General features: G+C 48.3%; 1 pseudogene; it reads right to left on the bottom strand.

The window, feature by feature from the left end:
• LOC144160616 (uncharacterized) overlaps positions 1-26,816 on the bottom strand; it is an 81,034-nt pseudogene extending 54,218 nt beyond the window's left edge.
• Positions 26,817-27,722: the final 906 nt, after the last annotated feature.

Here is a 27,722-nt window from a genome sequence, read left to right as displayed (position 1 = left end):
TCCAGTTTGATAGAATTGATCACTTACACATTCAATCCTCTGCAAAAGTGGCAGGTGAGCGTCTTTTATAAGGATAAATATTTTAGGAATATGTGCTCTTTATGAAAAAGTTTTGTGATACTTGCTACAAGACCAAACTTTATTGCGTCATTTTTAGTCAGCCTGATTGTTTAAAATTATCAGCTAAGATTGTCGAAATAAAAAAACGGCAATTGCTTCGAATCAGTTGTGCTTTCTAAGCTACATATGATGATGATGGTTGGATGTTTATGGCGCAAGGCCAACTGGGGCTAAGAGCGCCAAAACAATAGTCATATATGAGGGGTGAAACCTTAAACACTAAGTCAAGTCAGTAAAAACAAAAGTGAAATCGCAAAACGACAATGAGCATGGCTGGTGTATAGGGCCAGATTTCATGATGCGTGATAGGAAATGAGGTTTAAAAACTTGACGTCTGACAAATACTCAAACACACGTTTCACAGAAACAATGGCATCGTCACCTAGAAAAAATGATGGAAGTTGGGGAATATGTTGTCTGTAGAGTTCTAATATCAGGAGAGATGGAGAGATATAAGGAGAGGCGGGGAGATATTACGAGAAACAGATGGCCTCCCACCCTTTTGAGTCGTATGAGAACTGGACGTCGGGCATTGCCGCTGCGCTTTCGAGCAGCAGTCGTCGTGCTCGCATCCGTCATTCAATCCAAGACCCTGACCCTCACTTTCTCCGTTTATGGCGCCGGCGTAAACGACTGCAGCGCTCCTTCCACTCCCAACCCCAAAATACTCAGCTCGCTTCCAGAATCGCTGCTCTACGAGACGAGATTGTTGCCCACTGCACTTCCCTCGAACATTCTCGATGGAGTGCTCTCTGCGACAATCTTGACTCTGCTTTGCACTCAGGATCGACATGGTCTCTTTTTAAATCTCTCCTAGGCACTAAGCCCACGCTTGCTCCCACTTTAGCTAAAGCTCTTGCTCAAGGAACAGCCTCCGATCTCTTCAACCAACTAGCCTCTCTTTATCTCCCGCCCCCTCTTACGCCTAGCTATATGGACTACTCAGGCGAACCTAATTCTGATCCGGACCGCCCTTTCACTCTGCGGGAGCTCGAGGCGGCCCTGGTTGGAAATGCTAAGCGTTCTGCTCCTGGAGAAGACGCCATCACATACACGGCTCTCCGCAACCTCCCCGACAATGCGAAAGAGTTCCTCCTCCAGATTTTTAATCAAGCTTGGGACAGTGGTAGCCTACCTAGCTCCTGGACGTCTTCCCTTATTACCATGATTCCCAAACCTGGAAAACCTCCTTCCATCGCTAACCTTCGGCCTATATCCTTAACGTCATGCGTTGGTAAGACCCTTGAGCGTATGGCTCTGACTCGCCTCTCTGAATTTCTCGAAAAGAGGGACTTCTTCCCTCATACTCTCATCGTATTCCGTCGCCGTGTCGGTGCTCAGGATATGTTTTTGCTTCTCCAGCACACCTTTCTCTCTTCCACCCCCACCCAAATTCACGCTCTGGTGACCGTCGATGTCCGTAAACCCTTTGACGGTGTGTGCCATGACCATATCCTGGCACAGCTTGCCGCAATATCCTGCGGCTCCCGCATGTACTCCTATCTCCGCTCCTTCCTCTCTCACCGAGTGGCTCGCTTTCAAGTCGACTCTCATCTGTCCGACCCCACAGCATCACTCGAGGCACTCCTCAGGGTGCTGTTCTTTCCCCCACCCTTTTCAATATTGCCATGACTCCTTTGGCTTCCCAACTATCTGAAATCCCTGATCTTCATCACATTTTTTACGCCGACGACATCACCCTTTGGTGTTCATCTGGCTCTCCGGGCCATGTGCAGAGCACCCTGCAACGTGGCTTGGATCTCATCGACTCTTTTCTCACCGCTGTTGGTCTTTCCCCTGCTCCGGAAAAGTCCGAGCTTCTCCTTCTCAACCGTTCCTCTTACCAGCGTGCCTACAATTCCCTCATCTCTCTCCATATTTCTGGTTCTCCCATTCCTGTCGTCACCAAATGCAAGGTTCTTGGTTTTCCTTTGCATGCAGCCAAGAACATACAAGCCCTACACAGCGCCGTCGCGACCTGCCACTCGGTAACCCACCTTCTACGTCGTGTGGTCACTCGACGGGCGGATCTTCACGAAGCTAATGCCTGCAGGGCTGCTCACGCCCTCGCGCTCAACAAGTTCTTATACTTTATCCCTTACATCTCCTTCACCAACACTCAACTCAATACCCTTGAGACCGCCTTGGTGGGACTCTACAAAGCAGCACTGAACCTCCCTATCACCACTTCTACAGATAAGTTTTTGCCACGGGCCTCTTTCATTCCCTTCGCTCTCTCCTCAATCTCCATCGAGATTCCCAGATTTCTCGGCTCTCCCTTACCCGTCAAGGTCAATGGTTACTGGTTCAGGCGGGTATACCTCCGATTCCCGTCTCCCCCATTACCCCTCCCAACGCAATTTCGGCGCCCAACCTTCGTATTCTCCCTCTCCCATCAAACATGTCCCCTGTCCTTCATGCAGGTCGTCGTCATGCGGCCGCGCAGCATCATTCTCCTCTTTTCGCGACCCAGGGAATTGCTTACACAGATGCCTCCTTTGTGGCGCCTCGAGGCTCGTGCGGTTACATTCTGTACCACCCTCACCTTGGTGAAGCAGAAACCCACACTAGCGGCCCGTACCTTCACCCTCCGGAAGCAATGTCTCTTGAGGTTCTCGCCATTGCCCATGCCCTTCAGTCCTTTACTTCTCTCCCCCCCGTCCCCGAATACACAGTCTTTTCTGACTCTCACGCCGCTATTATACAGATACAAAATCGCTCACTACCTTCTATCCTTCAACAGGAGGTCGAACGAGCAGTCTCCGCTCTACAGCCATCCATCGTTTTCCTCCGTTGGGTCCCTGGACATTCCGGGATTGACGGCAATGAGTTGGCGCATCAACTCGCCCGCGAAACTCTTCACCGGGCACCGTTGATCCCCTGGCCCGGGCCCTCGAAGAACGGTGCGAGGCTCTCCCTTCGCCATACCATCAAGGAGGTCTACCTTCAGCTCCGTCTTGACAAACGCCTCTACCCGCCTCCTCACCAATCACTCACCGTAACGGAGGCTCGACTCGTCCGGCACATCCAAATGAATGCCCTGATCACTCCCTCCCGCCTTTTCCTCTATCGCTATAGGTCTGACCCCTCTTGTCCCAACTTCCCCACTGCCTACGCTGATCTACCTCATTGCTTATTCTACTGCCCGGTGGCTCAGCTATCCGACTCCTATCCCTCCCCATCCCTTTCCATCACCACCTGGACCGACTGGCTTGGCTCTGAAGGAGAAGAATAACAGCGCAGACTGGTCGCCCAGGCGGTGGACATGCTCGGCCTGTAACTTCAGCCGAATAAAGGTCTTTTCTCTCTCTCTCTCTCTCTCTCTCTCTCTCTCTCTGAAGTGTTTTTTTCGTGTTGTGTGAAGTGCCTTGCATGTGATTAGTATGTGCACTGCGGATAGGGCCTCTCCGCTCCTGCTGTACTGGGGTCTAGAAGATCCCGTCAGCAGATACGAGTGCGTCGCACGGGTGTGCCCTATCCGCAGCCTACCCAAGGCGACTTCCGTGTGTCTGTTGTGTGAGTCAGCTGTGTACCGTACCAAGTGTGGCTTTATTACGTGTAGTTTGTTGTCTGTGTGTTCGTCCCAGTGTGTCTGCCATGTTCTGCGCAGGTGTTGTCTTATGTGTGGCTTGAGGTCTGTGTAGGGTACGGTTGTTATGTCTACAGTGTTCCTGAGTGCAGCAGCAGCAGCCCTCTCGTCTGCCAACTCATTCCCAGCGATCCCAGCGTGTCCTGGAACCCAGCAGAGGAGCAGCTGATGCTTCTTTGCATACACAGACATGATAGTGTTAAATACAAGATTAACTATGTGGTTTTTGGGGGGTGTATACGATGACAGTGCGCGAACAACACTCAAGTAATCTGTGTAGATGATAGACTTCGGAATTTGATTTTCAAGTATGTGTCGTACAATCAGTAAAATCCCATACGCTTCTGCTGAAAAAATTGTCGTGTGGACGCTCATGGTTCTGGCTGCACTGAAATTCGGACCATGAGCAGCACAGGAGACCATAGTGGAGGTTTTAGACGCGTCACTGTAAAATTCTGCAAGTGGGTATTTAAACTGCAGAGACAGAAAGTGCTGCAGTGTTGCAACTCGCGGTACTCGATTTTTGTCAAGTTTAATAAAAGAAAGGTCGCACGACACAGGGCGAACTTGCCAAGGCGGTAAAATGTCTGAAAAAGATGACCTGCACACATCTAAAAACGAAGCTCTCAGATCCGAGGCTCGCTCTCTCGGTCGAAGTGAAAAAGGCGGAGTAGCGGACGGGCGATTTACAAACAGCACAGATGTGGATGTATCGTTAAGGACAGGATAAAAAGGGTGGTTATTCAGCGATGAAATTTTAAAAGCATAAAGTGTGTCCATGTATGTCCATTGGTTCTTAAGGCTCCACTTATTACACTCGGCATAGAGACTCTCGACAGGGCTAGTGCGAAAAGCACCCGCCGCAAGCCGTAGCCCCAAGTGTAGCACTGGGTCAAGCATTCGCTACGCTGTTTTAGTCGCCGACCCATATACCACACTGCCATAGTCTAAATGAGACCCAACCAAAGCAGTATAGAACCGTAGTAGGAGTTCTTTGTCGGAACCATACGATTGATGGGAGAGAACCTTAAGTATATTCATTGTTTTCAGACATTTATGCTTAAGTTTCTTGATGTGTGGAATGAATGTGAGTTTCTGGTCAAACACAACACCTAAGAACTTGTGCTCCTTGTTCACAGGAAGCCACACCCCATTCAGAGTAATGTCTGGGTCCGGATGGACCCCGCGCTTCCTGGAGAACTCGACGCAGGAGCTTTTTGCAGGATTCAATTTTAACCCATTCTTGTCTGCCCAGCCGGCAAGCTTCTTGACACCAAGCTGGACTTGACGTTCGCATATTGATATATTACATGATTTAATAGATATTTGCACGTCGTCTACATACATAGAATAAGAGATTGTTGGTGGCAGTGCCTTTCCAAGAGAGTTCATCTTTACGATAAAGAGAGTGCAACTCAACACGCCACCTTGCGGCACGCCATTTTCTTGGACGTGAACATTTGAAAGTGCACAACCAACTCTTACTCTGCACGCTCTCTCCGACAAATAACTAACAAGGGTGTTCAACATAATACCCGAAACTCCGAATGACCTGAGGTCACTAAGGATCCCATAACGCCAAGCGGTGTCGTAGGCCTTCTCAAGGTCGAAAATACAGTTAAACAGTACTGCTTATGCACGAAGGCATCCTTGATGTATGAGTCAAGTGCAACCAGTTGATCGTTCGTCGATCGCCCCACCCTAAAGCCTGCCTTGCAGCTTTCGAGAAGACCATTGTACTCGAGGAAGTACACGAGCCTGCGATTGATCATCTTCTCGAAGAGCTTGCACAGGCAGCTCGTCAGGGCTATTGGACGGTAATTTGAGGGGGACGACGGGTCCTTTCCCTCCTTCAAGAAAGCCACTACAATGGCCTCCCTCCAAGAGTGTGGAATGTGCCCTGAAAGCCATATTTTATTATACAGATGTAGAAGTGCTTTAAGTGTGTCTGCGTGTAGGTGTTGTATCATTGTGTATCTAATCTTGTCTGGGCCTGGAGCTGAGGGTTTACACGTGCTCAGAGCAGCCCTCAGCTCATGTAGTGAAAACAGGGAGTTGTAAGAAGTCTGTGATTTGTTGTTGTCGTGTAGGGACTTGTTTTCACAAGAGGCTTTATACTTCAGGAAAGTGTTCGCGTAGTGTGCTGAACTCGACACGTGTTGGAAGTGTTGTGCGAGTGTGTCAGCTTGGTCTTCCAGTGTGTCCCCTGTTGTACTGACAAGGGGCAGGCTGTGTGTGTGTTGTCCTTTTAGTTTGCATATACGTGTCCATACCTTGCGTGTGTCTGTGTATGAGTTTATAGATGTTATGAATGAGCGCCAACTCTCTCGTTTTGCCTCACGGCGCACACGTTTTCCTAACGCCTTGGCCCGTTTGAACAAGAGGAGGTTACCCGACGTGAGGTACCGACGAAGGATACCCCACGCCTTGTTCTGGGCCTCTCGCGCCCGCCTACAGTCCTCATTCCACCACGGCCTCCGCTGGTTGCGCGGGGCACCAGAGGCGTGGGGAATGGACTTTTCGGCGGCGTCGAGGATGTGCGCCGTGAGGAGTTTTGCGGCTTCATCTACGTGTAGGTGTGCTATGGATGTATGGTGTAGTTTCGATGTCTCTGTAAATGTGTTCCAGTTAGCTCGTGCTTCATTGAACCTATTATGGGAAGATGAACTGCTTGGGCCTTTACCTATATATCTAAGTGAGGTGGGGAAGTGGTCACTACCATATGGGTCAGTTCCCACACCCCACTCGAGAAGAGGAAAGAGAACTGCGGAGCCAATAGCCAGGTCAAGATGTGAGTATGTGTTGTGACCTATGTTATGGTATGTAGGCTGTTTATTGTTGAAAAGGCATGCTCCAGAAGATGTCAGGAATTTCTCTATCAGGCGACCTCGGGCATCCGTTCTGGAAGAGCCCCAAAGAGAGTTGTGAGCATTAAGGTCGCCTGTAAGGATGTATGGTTCGGGCAGCTGGTCAACCAGAGCCTCGAAGTCGGAGCTCATAAGTGCAACATCAGGAGGAATGTATATGGAGCATACCGTTATCAACCTATTAAATATTATTGAGCGAATGGCTACAGCCTCAAGGACGGTGTTCAAGGTGACAGGGTGGCATGCTAAGGATTTGCGGGCGATTATGGCAACACCGCCAGAAGAGTGTGTGCAGCCATCCCTGTCTTTCCTGTATACCAGGTAACTATTCAAGAAATTTGTGTGTATGGAATTCAGATGTGTTTCCTGGACACACATTATACTTGGCTGATTGGCATGCAGAATCTCATACACGTCGTCAAGATTATTTAGAAGGCCTCTGCAGTTCCATTGAACAATATTTTCTCTTCCCATTATTATGTGTTCAGAGCTACTGGAGTGTGACTATTTATGTAGGGTCTTTCGGGGCTTGCACTCTTGGGAGGGGTTTTCTGGCCTTCTCTACTGACCTGGACGTCGCAGCCCGATCCTTCCGTTGCGATGAAAGCCGGAAGGGCTCGACGTCCATGTCGTCATCTGAAGGCAAGGGGGTTCCCAGCGGACTGGGCCCCCTTGACGGGGTACCCTTTCGGGTGTTCTTTGCCTGCGCTGCCAGTGCCGAAGGCGTGGGGAGCACCACAGGTGGCACCGGCAGTGAGGCGGGCGAGGGGGTCGCTGCGACTGCCTCCGTCTCCATCTCCGTGCCCTTGCGTGTGCTTTGGGCCGGTGGAGAGGAAGCAGTGAATGCAGCGGCATCCCCAACAGACGTTGTTGCCACCAGAGCCACTGCTGGGTGAGAGAGTGGTGCGGAGGCTGGTTGGGCAGCCAGGGGCAATCCAGGGGGGGGGGGCGGGGCGGGACCATGTCAGACTCGCTGGACTGGGTCCCTGTGGACACCAGACGCCGCTCCGCCCCACGGCGAGCTGCGTCGGCGTACCTCCCCAGAGGGAAAGAGGCGAACCTCCTTCTCGCCTCTGGAAAGGTGATGTTCTCAGTGACCTTTACATTGATGATTTGTTTTTCCTCCTTAAATTTCTCACATGTTCGGCACCACGCTGCGTGGGGCCCCTGGCAGTTGGCACAGGTGAAACTCTAGGTGTTGCAGTTTTCGGACGGGTGGTCATGTTGGCCGCATTTTGCACAGGTAAGGCGGCCGCGGCAGGAGTTGGTGCCACGCCCAAACCGTTGGCACTTAAAACAGCGTCGCGGGTTAGGGATGTAAGGCCGGACCGGACATCGAACAAAACCTGCATTGATGTATTCTGGAAGGCTCGACCTGTCAAAGGTTAAGATAAGATGCTTTGTAGGTATTTGTTTGTCCTCTCTAGGTATGTTTATGCGCCTGACCCCTGTTACGCCCTGACCTCGAAGGCCCTGCAGCAGGTCGGCTTCAGTTTCGTTCAGTAGATCGGGATCGGAGATCACGCCCTGGGAGCTGTTTAAGCTGCGGTGGGGCGTGACACTGATGTCAAGATCACCGATTCGGGTCTGGCTTAAGAGTTTTTCTGCCTGCTGCTGCTTGGTGACTTCGACCAGCAATTGCTTAGTTCTTTGTTTCTTGGCTTTGTACGCCTCACAAATTATACTTGTCAGGAACTTTGATACCAAGAAGACAGACAATGAAGCGACACATCTTTCTGTGTCAGTTGACTCAATTACAAGAAAACGGGAATAGTTGTTCATGGTTGTTGGAAAGACAGTTGTTGGAAGAGGTGGAAATGAAGCTTCGGTGCGGCCCCTTTTCGGAGGCCGATCACGTTTGGGGGGGGGGGGGATTTGGAAAATGCCATATGTTACATTAGAAAGCAGGGAGACGGGGGTACTTTCCCCTTTGACCTTACCCTGGTAGTCAAAGAGGTCCCGGAGCTCCCTGCCTGGTAGACAGGCAGGGAGCCCATCGGCTGGAGCTTGACCTAGGCTCCGACGGCCACCGTTCACGGCTTCTAACCCTTCACCTTTAAACTTCTAGCCACGGTAGGTCACAGCTTAAGTATGGGGGGCTCGGGGTACGCGGTGTCGCCACTCACCGTCACCAAGATTACTCAAGGTGCCCCGTGCGGGGTTCTAAGCTACATATTCCAGTGCAAGTATAAACAATGCATGGTGTTGCTACTTAAAACTTTAAAGCAGAAAATAGGAGGAAAGTTTTTTAACAAAGAATCGGACATAACACGTAAAAGATATCTGACGAGACCCTCGTCGCGAGCGGCTTGCCTTGTCTGTCCTCCTCCTGAAATGCATCAAACTCCCTGGTTTTATTATCGAAACCCAGACCACAAAAGGGACATAATATTTGATAGTGAGGATAGCCTATGAATAACCAAGACTATGATAGTGATTAGGCTCTACAGCAAAAAGAAAAAGCGCGTACACAATAGTCGCGTTACCCTTCTCTCTCACTCTCTTACGGAAATTAGATGGTGTTGCGCATACAAAAATACCACACAAAAATCAACCAGCCAGAAGCCAGCCTACCGCCTGCCGTAGGCTTTGAGACGGCCGTGTGAAAGCCTTGTCCAAACACTTCACGCTTATGCTTGTTCTCCGCACTGGGAATTTTCGTGGCCCCATAAGCACGTCCACCGCATAACAAAGCCTGTTCGCCAACCCAAAGACGTCCAAGAGACATCGAGTCGCAAGGGTCCGACGTGAAGACAATTGAAACCGGGGTAGACGGAACATCTCGTGCCCCCTTCATACTTTTGACCCCCAGAATAACTTCCGGCTCCAGCTTGCTTCGGGAATTGACAAGGCGTCATCTGCCCCGTCCGCCGGTTTCCGAAATGAACTAAGGTTAAATCCTTTTTTAAAAGCCAACATCGGTTTTAACTATTACAGGTTGGAGTGATCGACGCTGCCTTTGCATAAGTTCTCCCTGGCCCTGCTCCTCATGTGAACGGCACAGTGGACGCACAAAAATAATCGTCCCCATATTCTACTCACGCGCCTCGGCCCCAGTCAGCTTGGGAAGACTAAAACCAACCAAATAAACAAATAGCTGGTTGTGGGGCAGTGATAAGTGAGGTACCCGAAATTGTTACCTCCACAACAAGAATAGTGCCCATACACAAAATCCTATTTAGCACAGCCTGAATTAAACGCTTTAAAATGAGTAAAGAATCTGGGGAACTGTAATGTGACGCCTCAAAATATGTCGGCACTGTTCCGGAGGACATGACCGTTTAGACCTCCTGCTAAAACATTGCCGTTCGTTCGTTGTCTGTGTGAATATGCCACGTGTGTCAGCAAAGGTTTGAAGCAGCAGCATGTATTTTGGCACTGCTGTTTCTATTTCTAGTAAATATACCAGACACACTGTATATTTATTCAGCCCCGTATGCCCTAGAACTGGCAGCACATACACAATCAAATCGCAGCTATAAACGATTTTTAACGAATGCTCGTGGATGGTGAATAACGTTTGCTGATGAGAAAAAAGGGACCTAAGTTCAAAAGCGAAAAGTTTTCAGCTGCCAAACGCACTTTCTTATTCCCCTCGTCCAAGTGTAACGCATCATATAATATTTAATTTAAAGCCGAGGAAAGAAAGCCCTCTTATGGTAAGCTACCGCCTGTTGTCAAAAAATGACCAGACAGACACTTATCCACAGTTTGGCTAAGCCAGCCATTGCATCGCTATGCTTTGTATATACAATCAGATGATTCGTTGCCCAAAGTAGGTTACCAGTGAGTCTCTGTCCTGTCGTTTTTAGTGTGGAGCACTTTTGGTGCCTGGTTTATCTTTGTTACTCCTACGAGTATCAGTGTCCCACACCCACAGACAGGCTTCCAAAAGAAAAGTAATTCTTTTTGTCGAAATCGAACGGGCGTTCCTCGCGTTACGAAGCTAATGTCTACTCCATTGCACGATAAAAACTTTTAAATAACAAAATGAGCAAATTGCACCTGCTGTTACCTTAAAAGGGCACTCAGGGTTCAGACTCGCTCAAATTATCCACGCTATTTATTCATACAACAAAGCTTATTGCTACAGCATTGGGAAGGAACACAAAAAATGCCTGCAAAGTTTTCAAGGCCTGATCAGTGCTTGTAATCTTCCGGTTTTCTCACTAGGGTAAGTCGAGTCACTGCTCTGACGAAATATTTATTTGCTGCCTAGAATATGTCGCGTATGCCTTGCAACATCATACAGTACGCAGTGCTATTTGATATTGTATAGTGTAGTATAGTGCAGTAAAGTAATAGTATAGTGAAGTGCATGAAGAAATTACTGTTGTGATGACTCCAAGGAGCAATTACTCTTTTGTGATGACTGCAAAGTCCCCATCGACCAAAATTGCACCGAAATGTGGACTCCTGAACCTTTCGGTTAAAAAAAGAAGTACGTCGTCTTTACGCTCACAGTAAAGCGCAAAGCTGTAAACAGTGCCAGTTACCTCAAGAAAACACAGCATTCCTCAGCTGGAACAACAACTTCCTCTTTCCTTTTTTCCTTTTTTTTTATTTGCAGGATGCGCACGGCAGCCCACTTTCACTCCTAAAAGCAAGGAACTGCTACTGCCCTTGCAGAACTATCGTCTCATTTTCCTGTGAAAATTCACAAGGCTGTTCAAGTTCATTCAGGAGCACTTGTTAAGAAATTGTTTACAACCTAGATTGTTCGGATGTTTTTACTTTACTGGATTACACTCACAAGTTGATAGTGTCTGGGCACCGAAATATAAGAAAATACAGCCAGTTGCCTATGAACAAACCATGCCAGTGCAGTACATGCATGAAAAACTACAGAAGCACCTACTATTATATACCATGTTATACTAAACTCTCCGTCTACGTTTGCAGAAAATATGTTTTCTTGAATACCTCCACTCTTGTTCTGTTAAATGAACGATTCCACACTTGCAGGACGGCGAACTCTATTCGAATAGAAGAACATAAATCAAAGTTCAAATTATTGCTGAAAATAGTACACTTGCTTTTTGTACTGCAGTACACGCATAGAAAGCTACAGAAGTACCTATTATTACACACCTTGTTGTACTAACGTTCCGTGTACTTTTAAGAAAATACATTTCCTTGAATAGCTCCACTCTATTCCTGTTATATTAACTCTTCAACACTTGCAGGACAGCGGTCGAATGGAAGAAAGGTAACTCAAAGTTCGACTATTTGCTGAAAATAGGCCATTAGTGTCATGTACTGAATTGCGCATAAGATCCTCAGCAAAGGACGAGCATTTAAATGCTGCTAGAGCATCACACTACAACCCAACACCAAAAATAGGGAGTCGATTTAAAGGCTTGCTGAGAAACGCCCCAAACATGGCGGCTGCTCAATTTGCTCAGTTTAGTCTGGCAGCATGTTTACTTTCGTACTGTTTTACAACGTGCATCGGTCAGAAAGTGACTTATCTGCCAGGTAGCGGTAAGATTACTGATAACGTGAGGTTAAGAATACAAACATTTTTATTGAATATTTGCCACCACCCCAATGTGTGGCTGAATTATGCATCATGTAGAAGTAACGGAAGCCGTCTATGCTTAAAAAACATCACAATAATGCCTACTAGTTTCAAATATTAGTGCACCACAATTGTGAATTGACAACACATTTGTTTCAAACCATTAAAACTGACCATAGTGCGACGAATTACAATCACGGAATCAAACAATTCGAAAATGGGTATGACAGTGTGCAATAACACTGCCCGAACTACACACAGCGACACGATAAAATAAACTCACTGGAGGAATTGCTAATGCAATCCCATGGAAGGTTCTTGAATTTCTAGGCCGATTGTCGTTCATTGATTGATTGTGGGGTTTAACGCGCCGACGCAACGCAGGCGATGAGGCGCGCCGTAGTGGAGTGCTCCGGATAAATTTTGACCACCTGGGGATCTTTATCGTGCGCCGAAATCTCGTACACACGGGCGTTTTTGCTTTTCGCCTCCATCAAAAAAGCGGCCGCCGCGGCCGGGAATCGAACCCGCGACCTCGTGCTCAGCAGCGCAACGCCTTAGCCACTGAGCCACCGCGGTGGGTCCGATTGTCGTTCATAATGGTCGCTTGTAATGAAGCACCGGCCCTGCTTTCTGTCGCCGCTACAGAAACTGGCGAGCTGAACGCCCCTTCCTCGAATATACGGCGTTAGCGTTTTTCGCTACAATCCGACCTACAGCCTCCGCGACGTCGACGGAACCCAATAAATAACTGATGCAATTTGACAGGACAAAATACAGCGCACAATCTAAAAATCTGCGAAGATGCAAGAGAGCACGGCTCGCGCATTTTATCCGAACGCGCCTTCGTCTAGAGTCCAGCAATATGCTAGTGCTGCGCTTCTAAGCGCATATCGCGCCATCAATACGAGCGTTATGGTGACCAACAAAACACCGACAGTGTTCTTATTACCCTTTTTCTTGGGTGTCATATTTTTTTGCAGATCGTGCTCACACCAGACACATTATTCATAAGGCTACGGTGAAGCACTATCACAACCCAAACAGTGGTAGTTAAAACCGCACGGCTCAAGTGTGGCAGTGGGTGAGAGCCGCACCACGGTGCTTGGACTTGACTTACAGCCTTGGTGCGCATGATCACAGCCCTTCCACGAGTTGTCGCTCGATAAAGCGGCAGCTTATCTTGAGCGAAATGCGATGCAGTTCCTCAGTCACACACGACGTTTGCATTCACAGAGCGACGATCTCGGTTGTTTTAAGAGCGAATGCTCTTATGCGCTTATAAAGAATGCGCTTATAAAGAGCGAATGCTCTTTATAAGCGACCCCAAACCATCCACCGCCGGCGGCGGCGGCGGCGGCGTCGGCGGCGTTGGCGTCCGCAGTGCTGTTTAAAGAAAAAACAGCATCCGGCGCCAGGTTTCGATCCGAGGACTTTGCGGGCCGCAGCGCGACGCGCTACCGACCAAGCCACAGACGCGACGGTGATATCAGTGTTAGACGCGCCTACGCATTCAAACTACGTCGTCAGCGGCGTGCGTTGGCGACTCAGCGGCGTTATAGCGGCTTGATAACTGCGTGGTGTACACGTGATACTACAAACCCGATGGAAGAGATGGAAGAGAAGGCGGCGAGGGGGTGGGCTGCGGGGGCCGAGCGCAAGCGCCGCAAGCGGGCCGACAACCGTGCATTCGCACTTTCACATTCTCCCCCTCGGGGAAATGCGGGGGAATTTTTTATGGCTCCGATCTTTGACGGGCCCGATCAAGATAAGTTCTCCAGCTGAAATCATGTGCTCATCCTCGCCAAAACAAGGTGAATAAATGCTGCATTAGGAATCTTAGTACGGCTGTAAGCGAAACTGCGACAACCGACCTGTTTTAAATGCAGAGCATTTCTTAGCATCGCCTGTTCCTGCTTCGGACGGTGTCAACAGTTCCGCGTCCTCAGCAGGTGCGCCTCTCCTTCCCACCTCTCTCTCAACAGCAGCTGGCGCGCGCATGCGTCGTAGTCAGCCCGTTCGCTCCGTCGCGGTCTCGGCTAACAGGTGCGCGATAGCAGCGCGGTGGGGCGTGGAAGGGCGCGCGCTGCTTGCGCATGCGCTCTCTCCCCCCCCCCCCCCGTACTGCTCTCCCTCTACTGCGCGCGCTGCAAATATAGCGGCTATCGGTCGCTCGTGTTTCAGTCACTGCGTTGCTCCTTCCTTCCTTGGTTGACGCTCGTGCCCACGTTTACTCCTGTCTGCTACTCCAGCATCACGGAAGAAGCGATGGAAGCAACACTGCCTTCAATCACTACTGAGGCCCGAATGCTCTGAATTTACTCGTGTTGCCCTCGCGGGAATTTTTTTCGACGCCATCTTGTTTATTTTGACTGATATTTTCTGGCTGCGTCGCAGAAGTTGGAGTTGCGAATACCTAGCAGACGTGGGTACCACTTCCCTTTAACACTCGAAGGTTACAATCCCCACGCAAGGTGGAAACACTGAAAACGAAAACTCAAATAACAATGCAAACTACGCACGCAAACGACTGTCAATGGACGGAACCAGGGAAACGTTCACTCACGCGATGGCGGTGTCAAGCCCGTGAGGACTTTCAATGCTATCGTGATGGAGGAAAGAAAAGGTTAGGAGAGGGCCTGACTTCACCGTGGCGAACGCGCACCCGTCACGTTTATTTGCCCACTGGGTACAGCACTGTTTCCTATTCTCCTATGCTGTTTCCGGTTTGATAACAGCTTTGCTGTGCGGGAGGTGTTTTATGGGTGTGTTCAGTAGTTTAGACGTTTCCGTAATTGTACTCCAGTTTGTGTTTGATTGATAAGACCTGTAATGGCAAGATGGAATGCTTGGTCCTATACCTTTAAACGTTAGTGAGGTGGAGGAGTGGTCCCTACCAGATGGGTCAGTGCCCACGCCCCACTCAAGACATGCAAAGAGACTTGCAGAACAAATAGCCGAATTCGAGATGTGAGTATGTATTGTGCTGTAAGTTATGGTGTGTGGGCTGTTTTTTGTTGAAAAGGCATGCTCCTGAAGATGTAAAGAATTTCTCTATCAGGAGACTTCGGGCATCTGTTCTGGAGAAGGCCCAAAGAGAGTTGTGAGCATTAGGGTCGCACGTTAGGATGTTTGGTTCGGGGAGCTGGTGGACCAGCACAACGAAGTCAGAGCTCGAAAGTGAATGATCAGGAGGAATGTATATAGAGGATAGCGTTATTATTCTATAGAATATTATTGTGCGAATTGCTACAGCCTCAAGGACAGTGTTCAAAGTGACATGGTGACATGCTAAGGATTTCCGGGCAATTATGGCCACACCCCACAAGGGTGTGTGCAACCAACCCAGACTTTTCTCAATACCATGTACCTACTTAAGAAATTTGTCTGTTTTGAATTGAGGTGTGTTTCTTGGAGACTCATGACACTTGGCTGATTGGCATGCAGCATCTCATACACATGGTCACGATTTTTAGGGAGGCCTCTGCAGTTTCATCTAATTATGTTTTCTGTTCCCATTAATGACATTAAGCAATCAATGGAGTGTGTGTGCTCGTGTGTCGTGTTCCGGGGCTGTTACTCTGGGGTTGAGGTTTTTGGTCCTTTCTGTTGGCTTGGACGTCGGAGGCCGCTCATTGCGGTGCGCTGCAACCAAGAACGGCGCGACGTCCATCTCGTCCTCAGATGTCCTGGGGGTGCCCGTCGAACCGAGTCCCCCGGACTTGGCCCTCCTTCGGGAGCCCTTTGTTTGAGCCAACACCGGCGCGGGCGTTGGGGGCGCCAGAAGTGGTACGGGAGGTGCAGTGGTGGTGGGAGCCGATGCGGGACCCCGGTGTCCATCCCCTCGGCACCCTCCAACTTACTGGAGGACGGGGAGGTCAGCAGCGAGTGCGGCACCGGTCCCTGCGGAAGAGGTTGGCCCCACAACTGCTGCTGCCTCAGCAAGCAGTGTGGCGACGGATTGGGCTGCCGGAAGCACCCCGGGGGGGAGGGAGGGAGGGGACCAAGCCTGACTCGCGGTACTGGGTCCCCGCCGAGACCAGACGCCGCGCCACCCCCACCGAGCAGCGTCGGCGCACCTCCCCAGAGGGCAAGAGGCGAACCTCTTCAGCGCCTCTGGGAAGGTGATGTTCTCTGTTACTTTCACATTGAATATTTTCTTTTCTTGTTAGAATTTCTCACATTTGCGGGAGTACGCCGCATGCGGTACCCCACAGTTAACACAAGTGAAGGTGGTGGAGTTGCAATTATCTGTCCGGTGGTCCTGTGCGGCGCATTTGGAACAGGTCGTTTTGCGGCGGTAGGACAGGACATCGTATGGAGCCTGCATTGACCGACTTGGGGAGCGTTGAGCCGTCAAATGTCAAGTTCAAGTGTTTTGTACGGCCCTTGGTGTCATTTCGACGCATGGTTATCCTTCGCACTGCCGTTACAGCCTGATCTCGAACGCGCTCGAGCAGATATGTCTCTGTTTCTTTCATCACGTCAGGACAAGAGGTGACTTCCTGGAAGCTGTTCACCGTGCGGTGGAGCGTGATCTGTATGTCTGTAGCTACCATGCGGGTTTGTTTGAGGAGGTTGATAGATTGCTGTCTGATGTTAAGTTCGATCATTATGTCCACTCTTTTGAGTTTCTTGGCTTTGTAGGATTTCCCTACAATGCCGTCAAGGAACTTGGAGATGAGAAAACAGACTGGGCAGTGACGGGAATCGACTGGTCAAGAGATTTCAATATTATAAAGCGGGAGAACTTTTCAGGATTTGCAAATGTCAATTCGGGCAAGGGTGGAAAGAAGACTTCAGTGCGGCCCCTCTCCGGAGGCTGATCCCGTTCGGGGGTGGTTGGAGCAGGATGGTTGGATTATCAGTATAGCTTAGGAAAAAGCAGGAAGACGGGGGTACTTTCTTTGTCAGCCTTACCCTGATAGCTGAAGCGGTAAACAGACAGGGAGCTCATCTGTCGTAGCTTGACCTGTGCTCCCACGGCCACAGTTTCAGGTTTCTACCCTTCACCTTTAAACATATTGTTACGGTTGTTCACAACTTATGTATGGGGGCTCGGGGTCTGCGGTGTCGCCACCACCATCAACAAGATTGCTCAAGGTGCCCCGTGCGGGGGCGGCGCAGTTTAAATCGACTGGCTAAGGCCAAGCGAATTCACATCATTTTGCAAGGATCCTGAGGCAAAGCAGCTCAGCAGAAATACTCTACCCAAATAAAATTTACTAAGGACATACTCGTCTATTCTGTGACATCGTTTCTCGGGTAATTCTCGCAGCCGCCTTAAAAGTGTGCCGAAGAGAGGCCCCTTTCCCGAGGAATGATTTGTACACCTAAATACAGTTCGTATTGTAATACACAGACCGTGAACTTCGAACTAACAGGGGTTCACCAACAGTGTCACGGGCCTACATTAGCCAAACTCGAAATCCTTGCACTGAAAACATACAACCTTTCTTCTTTGAGACAAGTAGACTTGAACAAAGATTAATGCAAGACTGGTTCGCAGGTGAGAAGAGCTTCTCAAAACGCAGACAAATAATGTACACTGCAGCATGTTAAGACAGGAAGGGGATCAATAACGGCAAAATATATCCTCCCAATGCTTATACGTTACTCAGGTTCTGACCAGGAAATATAAAAAGCTACGTAAAAAACCAAACATAGAACAGAAAATAAATAGAAGAAAACAACCACAAGAAGAAGCTAACTAATAATAGAAACTGCAGTTCCCATCGCCTCACTCTCTATTTCGGCAAAAGAGGAAAGTAAGTTTAAATATATTACAAATTGAAGCAAATTGTACAAAACACGTAGGTAAAAGTTGTGTTTACAATATTATATAAAGAGAAGAACCCAAAAGAAGACCAAGGGAATTATGAAAACTGTGGCCATAAGAAAGAGAAAGAAAGACAATAAAAACAAATAAATTCCCACGGAGAGAGTTCTGACAGCTAAAAAGGAGGTAACCATACCCCTTTGTTTTTCTTCAGGCTTCGTTTCACATGTTAATAATATTTTTCTTAATACACTTTTCTATCTTTGAGGGAATGGAAATGAAATGTTTTGCATAATGTCAACAGAAATGCTTCCTTGTCATAATTTCTCCTATTATCAACTAAAAAACACTATCAAATCAGCCTAAAGACAAAGGTAAATTTATAGAAGAGAAGTAGGGTGGTTCAGAATAAAAACAGCTGATTGGAGTACCGTCCCTGGGCTGTGTTTACCTGAAGGTAGTTTAGTTTATTTTTTACTCTCTCTTTTTCCTTTCTTTCAAAAGGTGTTGTTTCTCGTTGATTCATTTTACTAAAAATAAGCTTGGCAGAGTTACTGGTGAAGCAGAGGAATTGCATGGTTAATTTATTTTTTGTCATCACAATACTTCTGTCGACGTGTGCCGACATCGTACCGTACTCCTCGTTCGGCATCCCGCAAAATGTTGACCCTACCCGAAGCAGGTAGTATATCCTTGCTCTAAGGCTACGGTGGAGTTAGCCACCGCGCTCTGACCTAAAGAAAGTACAACATTCGTTGTCTGTCTACGCCTAGGATCAGTCAGCACCAGACAAACCGAGCGGCAGCTACGGGGTGAGGGCCACGACAAGTAATTATCACCGCGACAGCCAAAACTATGCGTGCCTTGTTGAGGCGTATATATTTACAACAAAACTGTTTTTGCTGGCCGTAAGTTTGTTTTGCAGAAAACTACCCATGAGGAACGCTATCACGCAGCTGCGCGCAGCTATCTCAATACCTGCTAGGAAATGGAAATACACTTGATAGCGAATGCCGCAGCACTACCGCAATAGCGTTTAACCGTAGGTATTTTACACTTCCCTGGAACGCAAAACACGAGAGATGACGTGGGCCCACTTTTGTTTATAAGAGATGCACTGCTTATATCGTAGTGAAAATGCGGTTAGTACCGTAAAAGATTCCTTTTCTTGGCAGAATCTGCGCAGCTCTCGACATGGGCCGTCCGCGGATAGTTCCTACGGCCAAGTAAAAGGCTACGAACCCAGAGGCTCGCCGTAGCGACTGGAAGAACTGCCTCTTCAGCCTAAATTTGTTGAAAAAGAAGTGGTGGACGTCTTCCTCGTGAGTGTTGTTCATCAGTGCAAGCTTCCTGCGATCTTTTAGCCGTCGACTTTATATGTTGTCTTTGACGTTTCAAGCGAGGCTAGTTAGATGTCTATTTGGATATCTTATTATTTATTTGTATCATGGTTTGTTGAGAGTCTCCTTTTTTTTTTAGAGTTATCCTGGATGCTTCACGTTTTTCAACTATGTAAAAGTATTGTTTCGCACAACCTCAATATGCTTACCAGTCTACCTTCTTTTTCTGTGCGCCTCTACTGTGTGTGCCTTCGCGCACTTTTCCACGCACTTCTTCTTACGTCATTTTTCCCCTCTCCTCTTTTCTGCGCCAATGTGTGATTTGAAAAAACAACGGCTTTAAATGGAGCTTAAACAGCTCCACTCTTGAAAAAGCCAGCGATGTTGACTCCGTTACAATATACCAATACGGAGTGAGACCAGGGTCTCTACAGAAACACCCCCGTTTGAAAATTGGCATTTTCTTTGTGAAAAGACAATGTACGGTCAGTAACCCAAAAAATCATTGATTTTCTTTGCCATAGTCGGTCATTTTTGACTGAAACTGCTTTTGTGATGCACGAAATGTGCATTGGCATTATTTTAAATCGACTTATCTTTAAGTCTGCACAAAGGAATAGGTTGTCCCGAAAGAATTATGATGTCACATAATGGGCTTACCGAGTACTGCAAGCGAAAAAACATTACTCAATGTAAGATTGGTGACGTTCTGTAGACAACATAATAAACTAAATGCTGTTTTTATGTTAAGAATGAAGCGAGCCTCCCAAACGGCTGCAGCAAGGACTTTGTAAAGTAGCTTACAATTAAACGATTTCCATAAAGGGCACACAATAGCTACGACAGAAATCATCATGGCTTCGTTTTCTGAAGACCCGCTCTTACATTTTTTAGAAAGTCTCTGGCTACCTAAAGCTGGTAATAAAAATAATAGTGCCGTTTTGTTCGGTAAAGAGGCATGACCTACGAAGCTGGACGTAGTCGACGAAGTGTAACAAGTAACCCGCAATTGTTTTTATTTGCGAAAGGGTATATTTTTTATCCACTATTTGAATGAAAGTGGCAATAACTCGAGATTTATTCTAGCGAACAAACATGGGGCTGGCAGTTCTCTCCCCCCGTCGTAGGCATCCACTTCACGAGTGAAGACATCACAGAAATCGCCATCGGCTGATAGTCATCCACGTGTAAGGCTCCCGCCAGCACAATGGAAATGCCATCAGTGAGGGCATGAAAACTCGCTTCGCGGGCACGCTGCCCCTTCCTCTGTCCACTCCAGCTCGTGCCAGGATAAACCGGCAACAACCTATGCGCATGTGCTTAAACGTGAAAGGCAACGGAAAATAACATTTCAGCATGATACGTCCGCGGAGGCGAGAAGCAGTGCTGAAGCGGCGCCGACTAAAGTGGTTTACCCGTACGGCAAGCTGGGGCAGGGCGGTTATACATATACTGCTTAGCTTTAAAACAGCGCGTGCATCATACATTTAGTGCTATCGCGCTGATGATGAATGAAGAAGTATTAAGAAGCTGTTGCTTAAAAAACTGGTTTTATAGAGTAGAAACCAACTACGCAATACATGATCTTACAGATGCCAAGTTGGCCCTTCAGTGCATTTTGTGTATTTTTGTTGTGTTACAATATTACGAACGATTCTAAAAGTTATAAAGACACTTCTCATTTGCTTCTAGAAACAATAAACATAATTTAAAATATCTTAGGTCTTTCTATCGGTTTGGCAATGTCAAAAATAATGCTTAATTTTATTCGCAGCTGAAGTGAACTTTTGAAGATGTTGGCTATGTAGAAGAGCAGTGTCGCACTTTTGCAGTTCTCAACTTGACGCGCGAGTATCTGTTTTTAAATGCAAAGCATGTCTTAGTCGAACCTCCGTCGTCCGTCGGCGTCCGGCGACCACACCTCTCCTACACGTCCCCTCTTCACGCCAGTTGTGATAACGCCGCTCTCCTCAAAAAAAAAAACGCCGCTCTTCTTCTCGCCGCTCGGCTCGTTTCGTGCCGGCTGAGGAAGACACCGGCCACACTGTCGCTCCAGGAATCCTAACCAGCTGTGATAACACCGCACTCCTCCTCGCCGCTCACCTTGTCTCGTGCCGGCTCAGGAAGACACCGGCAACATTATCACTCGAGGATCTCTTAAGGTGAAGCGTGCTCTCTCGTACTGGCCCAGGAAGACACTGGGGACACTGTGGCTCCAGGAGCCATCTCATGGTCGGGGCTATGTCCCTCCCTTGTTGTTACGTCCTCCACACCCCAACTGCGCATGCGGGTCTCTCCTCCAGCTGTAGAGCGCGCTGCGCGGCATTAGGTCTGCTCCAAGACACCTCCTGCGCCGGTTCTGCTCCGCTGTGGAACCTACACGCAATCCACATGCTTTGCATCACAAACATAGATCCCTTCCGGGAGATGGCGTAATTTTTTTTGTGTAGGGTACGTCTGCGCAAATAGTTTAGTGACAGCTTTGTTATTTCAGATCCTATTTTTTACTGATTGATGTTCATGGTGTTTTTTGTACAAATTGGTCTGAGCCTCCTTAAATCTAGTAGCCATGTTTACAGATAAAAGAGAGGGAAAAAACTATACCAACCAGGAAAATTAGTAACAAATTAACTCGCTTCTTCAGTGCCAAAGAGTTGTTAGAACTGTATTTGAAAATATATTAATCTGAAATTTCTTCTGGAACATCGAGGAGGAATAAACCGGGGACTGCGGCAATCCACCCCAGAACCTCGAGTATTCAACGTTACGATAAGTAGTGACACCACGAAACTCGAGCCCAAATTGAAGGTTTGACTGACCGTACAGATATACCCAAAGGTGGATTGAAGAATCCTGACCATGTTTCTATCCCAGCACCCACCAAACTTCCACCAAGTGCCTCTGTTTCTCTCCACCAGTTAACAAGTCCCGATGCCTCGCTTGGGCACCAGTTTAACAACAGTGGATGATGTGCTACCTTTTTTCTACTTTGTTTCCATGGCGCATAACAACTTCAAGATCGTTTAAAAGAACTCTTCGGACAATGCAAACGCCCCGCTCCTAGTTGTCGTGGTCACTTCTACAAACCACCAGTTTTCCTGAAGCTAACAAATGCGCTCGTGCCTTCGCAGTAGTCAGCTGACAAAACACACATCGTCGCTTCATAATTAGTGTTCCTCATGAATGAATATCTGATAGGCACCAAACAATGAACTGGTGATTGATATATTAAGTGAATGAACATGAACAAGTCAGGGAACTCCTTGCTCAAACCGCATCACCGGCGTTTGACGGTCACACCTCCACAGCAGCCCTCAAGGTGTTACACCTCAGCAGCTCTGTTGAACAATACAACAGCTTATCTGCGATGAGTGCAACCAAACTTGAACGTCACAATTGTTTGGTGACTACGATGCACAAACATAATAAAGAAATATCCGCTGAACATATTTTACGGATTTCAGCTGGTCTATATTATTATTATGCTCAACCCAGGTCTAATGCACCCTAATATCCGCGCACCAATTTCGAAATTGCGCAATAATTTCAAGTCACAATTGTTCGCGAATTCTTTGAATTCCTGCTATGATTGACCAAAACATGTCAAGCGCTCAGAAAACTATCATCAAACAAGTGTTGGTATAGGACTAACTTTAAATGCCTAAACAGCCAGTGACTACAATCGGCATAGTTTTGTGAATGTGAGAAGTTCTATCTGAATACAAATGAATGAATATAACAGTCACCGAGAACATCTCGCCAGTGGTGCGTAAAACAACAACAAACGGCTTGCTCCCATGCAGCTCGCCATAGGATGCATCTGCGCTTTGTATCAGCAGGCACAGGGAAGCGTGGTGGACTTTGTCTTACGCCTTCAAACTGCATGGGTTGAATTCAGCCGCTGAAACAGTTGCTGCCAAGTTTTTGGACACGGCAGAATATTCTGTAGCTGCCGCAACTTTGAGAAGTGATGCCGCACGTAACGTATAGGTTCTACTAGCCCCAGTACACCCGAGGGCGCGGACGAGACGGAGACCGAGGAACCCGCACTGCTTCACAACTCTGCTGTACCGATTGTGCCACACGTTGTACTGGTGGCACCATCGTCGTTTGCGGTTTCGGGATACCATCTTACAGGGTGAAATACTCAAGATTCCTTATTTTGCGAGATAATAGAGTATTTCTGAGAGCCACATGGATGTTCTCCATTTTACTGTTGTATCCCCCAAAAAGACCGGTGTGTGGTACGCACCAATGTAAAAAAAACAACAAAAAATTCTGCACGAATGCCGCTCACAAAAGGGAACACATAAACCACCATTCTAAACGGTCTTATTTTGAGAAACAGTAAAAGATGTTATGACACAATGTAACTGCAGTGAAGGCCTTAAATATTCACAGGATGTCTGTGAGTTACCACATACGAATCTACCCGTATCTTGCGTATAGAAAACGCATCTAGAGGACAATGCACATATTTTAGGAAGAGGTAGTTGCGATTTAAAAAGACAGGGCTGGGCTAACAAAATTTTTGGTTGGTGTTTATCGTGTACCAACTATTAATATTATGTCATGCTGTGAATTTGAACCTGTTGTTGAAGCTATTGTTTTTCGTAACATGTTATTATTGAGGGTAACAGCAGAAAGTTCGATATACATCCCACCTGATTATTCGCTTATCATCCCCCTTTTTGAGATTTTGGTTGTTCTGACTACAAGTGACTATATAAAATTGACTGTGGGGTTTTTATGCAGATTGTGGAGGTCAGCTGAACTCACCAAATATTGTGACGTGGAAATGGAGGCACTGGTCGTAAAAAAATGTATTGACAGGCAAATGCCAGCCGGTAGGTAAAGCAGCTCCAATGTCCAAGGTGGTGTTGGCGGCCGGAAAAATGGAGCATACGCACTTAGGGGGATTGACCAATAAGAGTTATGCACGTTATACGATGCACGTTATAAGATGCACGTTATAAGTACGCGATGGCCTATATGGACGACGTCGTCGTCTTTTCGCGTACCTTTGAGGAGCATCTCGTGCATCTCAGAGATGTGCTTGACCGCATGAAACGCGCCGGTCTCACCATCAATCATAAAAAGGTCCACCTCGCGACAAGCAAAGTTGACTTTCTCGGCTTTGTCGTGGACAAGAGAGAGCTTCGTCCTAACGATGCCAAACTGAAGGCAATTACAGACTATCCGTTCGCGCGTGACGTTAAGAGCTTGCAGCGCTTCTTGGGCATGATAGTCTTTTACCGTAGCTTCATCTCTCATTGTGCGGAGCTGTCACGTCCGCTAAACCAGTAACTACGGAAAGGCGTAAAATGGCAATGGGAGAAGGCTGAACAGCAAGCTTTTGAAGCACTGTCTCGCGCAATCGCGGAAACAGCGGCGTTAAGCATACCGGACCTTAACAAACAATTTGTCTTGCATACCGATGCTAGCAACTACCGACTGGGCACAGTGCTGATGCAGGGGTTTTAGGGAGTTCTCCGTCCGGTCGCATTTGCTAGCCATACGCTCACTCCGGCTGAGCGCAATTACACGGTCACAGAACGTGAGTGTCTAGCAATTGTGTTTGCACTAAAGAAATTTGACATGTATCTTTACGGTGCCTCTTTCACCATTCAAACAGACCACATGGCATTAACGTGGCTGCAGCGTTTGCAGAACACTGCTGGTCGTCTTGCGCGCTGGGTGCTTGCGCTTCAGCGCTACGATTTTACTATCCAGCACAGGAAGGGTTCGCAGAATCAAGTCGCTGACGCGCTATTGCGCGCGCCCCTGCCACCATCTTCGGACGCGGAAGCGCCGGCGCTGGTGGCTGCAGTGGATGCTGACACACGCTGGGGTACGCTGGTGAGCAGGGCAGATCTTCTCGCGGCGCAACGTGCCGACGGACTCTGCCGTAAGATCATTGAGCACTTCGGGGCAGAGGGCGCTGCTCCCACCAGCAACAGCGGTGAGTTTGATACATATGTGTTGGCGGAAGACGGTCTCCTGCTGCGGTATATTCCGCAGGAAGACGACGAAGCTAATTCACCATTCCGCGCTTTTGTACCTCGTAAGCTTCGGAGGGCTTTCATCCGTTACTTTCGTGATTCACCACTGGCTGGTCACAGCTCTGGCAGCAAAACTTATGAGAAGTTATGTCGGACTGTCACGTGGCCGGGAATGAGGCAGGATGTGCTGAGGTATTCCAGGAGCGGTCACGTGTGTCAGAGAGCAAAACCCCGATTCGGTTGCCCGCCCGGATTGATGCAGTCTGTTGAGAGTAAAAGCCCCTGGCAAATCGTTGCTTGCGATATAATGGGCCCTTACCCCCGCAGCCCGCGTGGTAATTGTTATTTGTTTGTGGTGACGGACCATTTCATGAAGTGGGTAGAGCTGTTCCCCCTACGTACCGTCAATACACCGAATGAATGGAGGTGCCTAATGGAAGTGTTTTCGCGCTTTGGGTTCCCCGCACAGCTCATAACAGATGATGCTACGTATTTTACGAGCAAATTGCTTGAGGACAACTGCCGAGCTGTAGGCGTGAAACATAAACGTACGATCACCTATCACCCTCAGGCAAACATAACTGAGCGTGTAAATCGCATTCTCAAGGCGATGCGAATTGCTCATTCGGAGCAACACAAGGATTGGGATGCTAAGCTGCCTGAGATTGCATTTGCCAATCGCACCACGGTGAATCGTTCAACCGGGTTTACGCCGGCTTATTTGAACTACGGTCGGGAAATGCCATTTCCTTTTGACAGGGCACTTCCAGAAACGGGGGCGGGTTCTGGTCTGTCGCCCCATGCTGTGGCCGTCCGCCAGCGACTGCGTGACGCGATACAGGCTGCCCGGGAATAGCTTGACGTTGCTCGTTTCCAGCAGGCGGAGCAGTACAACCGGGGCCGTCGGGATGTTCAGTTTGCGGTTGGCGACATGGTTCTGCGGCGCACTCATCCACTGATCGATGCCTCACGCAAGTTTGCCGCGTCGCTAGCCCCTAAATGAGAGGGCCCTTTTACCGTAAGCGAGAAGCTGTCTTCCATAACGTATCTTTTACGCCACATCAGTACAGGTGAACATGCAGGCCCGGTTAATATAGCAGACCTTAAACAGTACCACGTGGACTGATCTGCTTTTGGCCGCAACGCCTCTTGTTTCTCAATGGCGTCTGCGCACCCGTCATGTTAACTTTCTATGGGATGTATCTAGAGTATCCTTGTAAGGCATTTTTTTTCGTTTCGGATTCCTATTCTTGGCCCTGAATTTGATGATTGATCAGTCCCGCGTGATGCGTTTCTTTATTTTTTCATTTATTTTTCCAGATAGAGTTGTTCGTTTAAGGGCGTTAATTTTTGCTTCTTTCACGTCCAGAATCCATTTTGGAAATCGCTACGGCTGCGCCCGCATTCACCGCCGCACCGTAAGGAGGCCTTTTACCACTGCCGCGTCAACATGCCCATTGGTATGCCCCGGTGGCATCCTGAGCTCCTGACTCCCTTGCCTTGGAACCACCTTCCCGACACCACAGCACTTGCTCCAGGCAGTCGCTGCTCCCTCCTCTCATCTGTGCTGCTACTTTGGCGGGCGTGCTCTGGTCCATGAATTGGACTGTTTGGTACTGCTCTTGGATCCCCTCTGGCTCTGCGTTCTGATGGTTGGAGGCCCTACATTTTCACTCCGACGCTGTCGGACACGGCCTCGTCTGTAATGGGTTCTTCCAGCAACGCCAGCGACCCTGACGCTTCCCTGACAGTACCTGTGCTGGCATCCTCCTGTGGCTACTTTCGCAGAGGACATCTGCAAGTCCCCACATTGCTGTCCCACAGCTCTTTCGTGGACAACGTCATAATCTTGGTGTCCCAACGTCTAATCCGTCCAGTTACCCTCGGCTCTATATCGGAATCCTCGAAGACTGTATCTCAACCTTTTCTTCGGAGGGGGGGAGAGTGTGGTAATTGGGCAACAGTGGCGGGGGACAATCCCAAAGGGTGGACATGTGCTGGGTGAAGAGGAAGATGTGGCGCGACACGAGCTAGGTGAGAACATGGCGGACTGGGCTGGGCTAGGTGCGCGCATCCGGATCGGCTGAGCAGTGGACCTTGGCGGAGCGTGACTCCCAGCAAAGGTGTGATTGAGGGGGCTCAGTGTCTCTCGGGGGAACCGACGCCGGGTGCAAGAACCCCGGTACTACATACTGAACCCTATGTGGCCTGAAAATTCCTTTTTTAAACAAGGGTATGTATGTGTGTACTTATCCTTTCCGCATTGCTTCATGCATTTTTACCCGAATACTTAAGTGTTTCTCCGACAGCCATTTTTTTGCCAAATGAACTATTATTCATGTAGTCAGCCTCAAGGCATCAAGTCGCGTCCTCTCAATGTGCCTCGCATTGCTGTATTGCTTTTGTGCGGGTGACGTAGAAAAGAAGCCGGGCACAAACGTCATGGTTAAGCTCAATTTTCAAAAGAAGTGTGATGATAAAACCACGGGAAGTGTAAAATAAAT

This window comes from Haemaphysalis longicornis, unplaced genomic scaffold, assembly GCF_048455015.1.
Source record: "Haemaphysalis longicornis isolate Haplotype H1 unplaced genomic scaffold, Haemaphysalis longicornis Haplotype H1 scaffold_11, whole genome shotgun sequence".
NCBI lineage: Eukaryota > Metazoa > Arthropoda > Arachnida > Ixodida > Ixodidae > Haemaphysalis > Haemaphysalis longicornis.
This window is presented reverse-complemented; position numbering and strand designations above follow the sequence as displayed.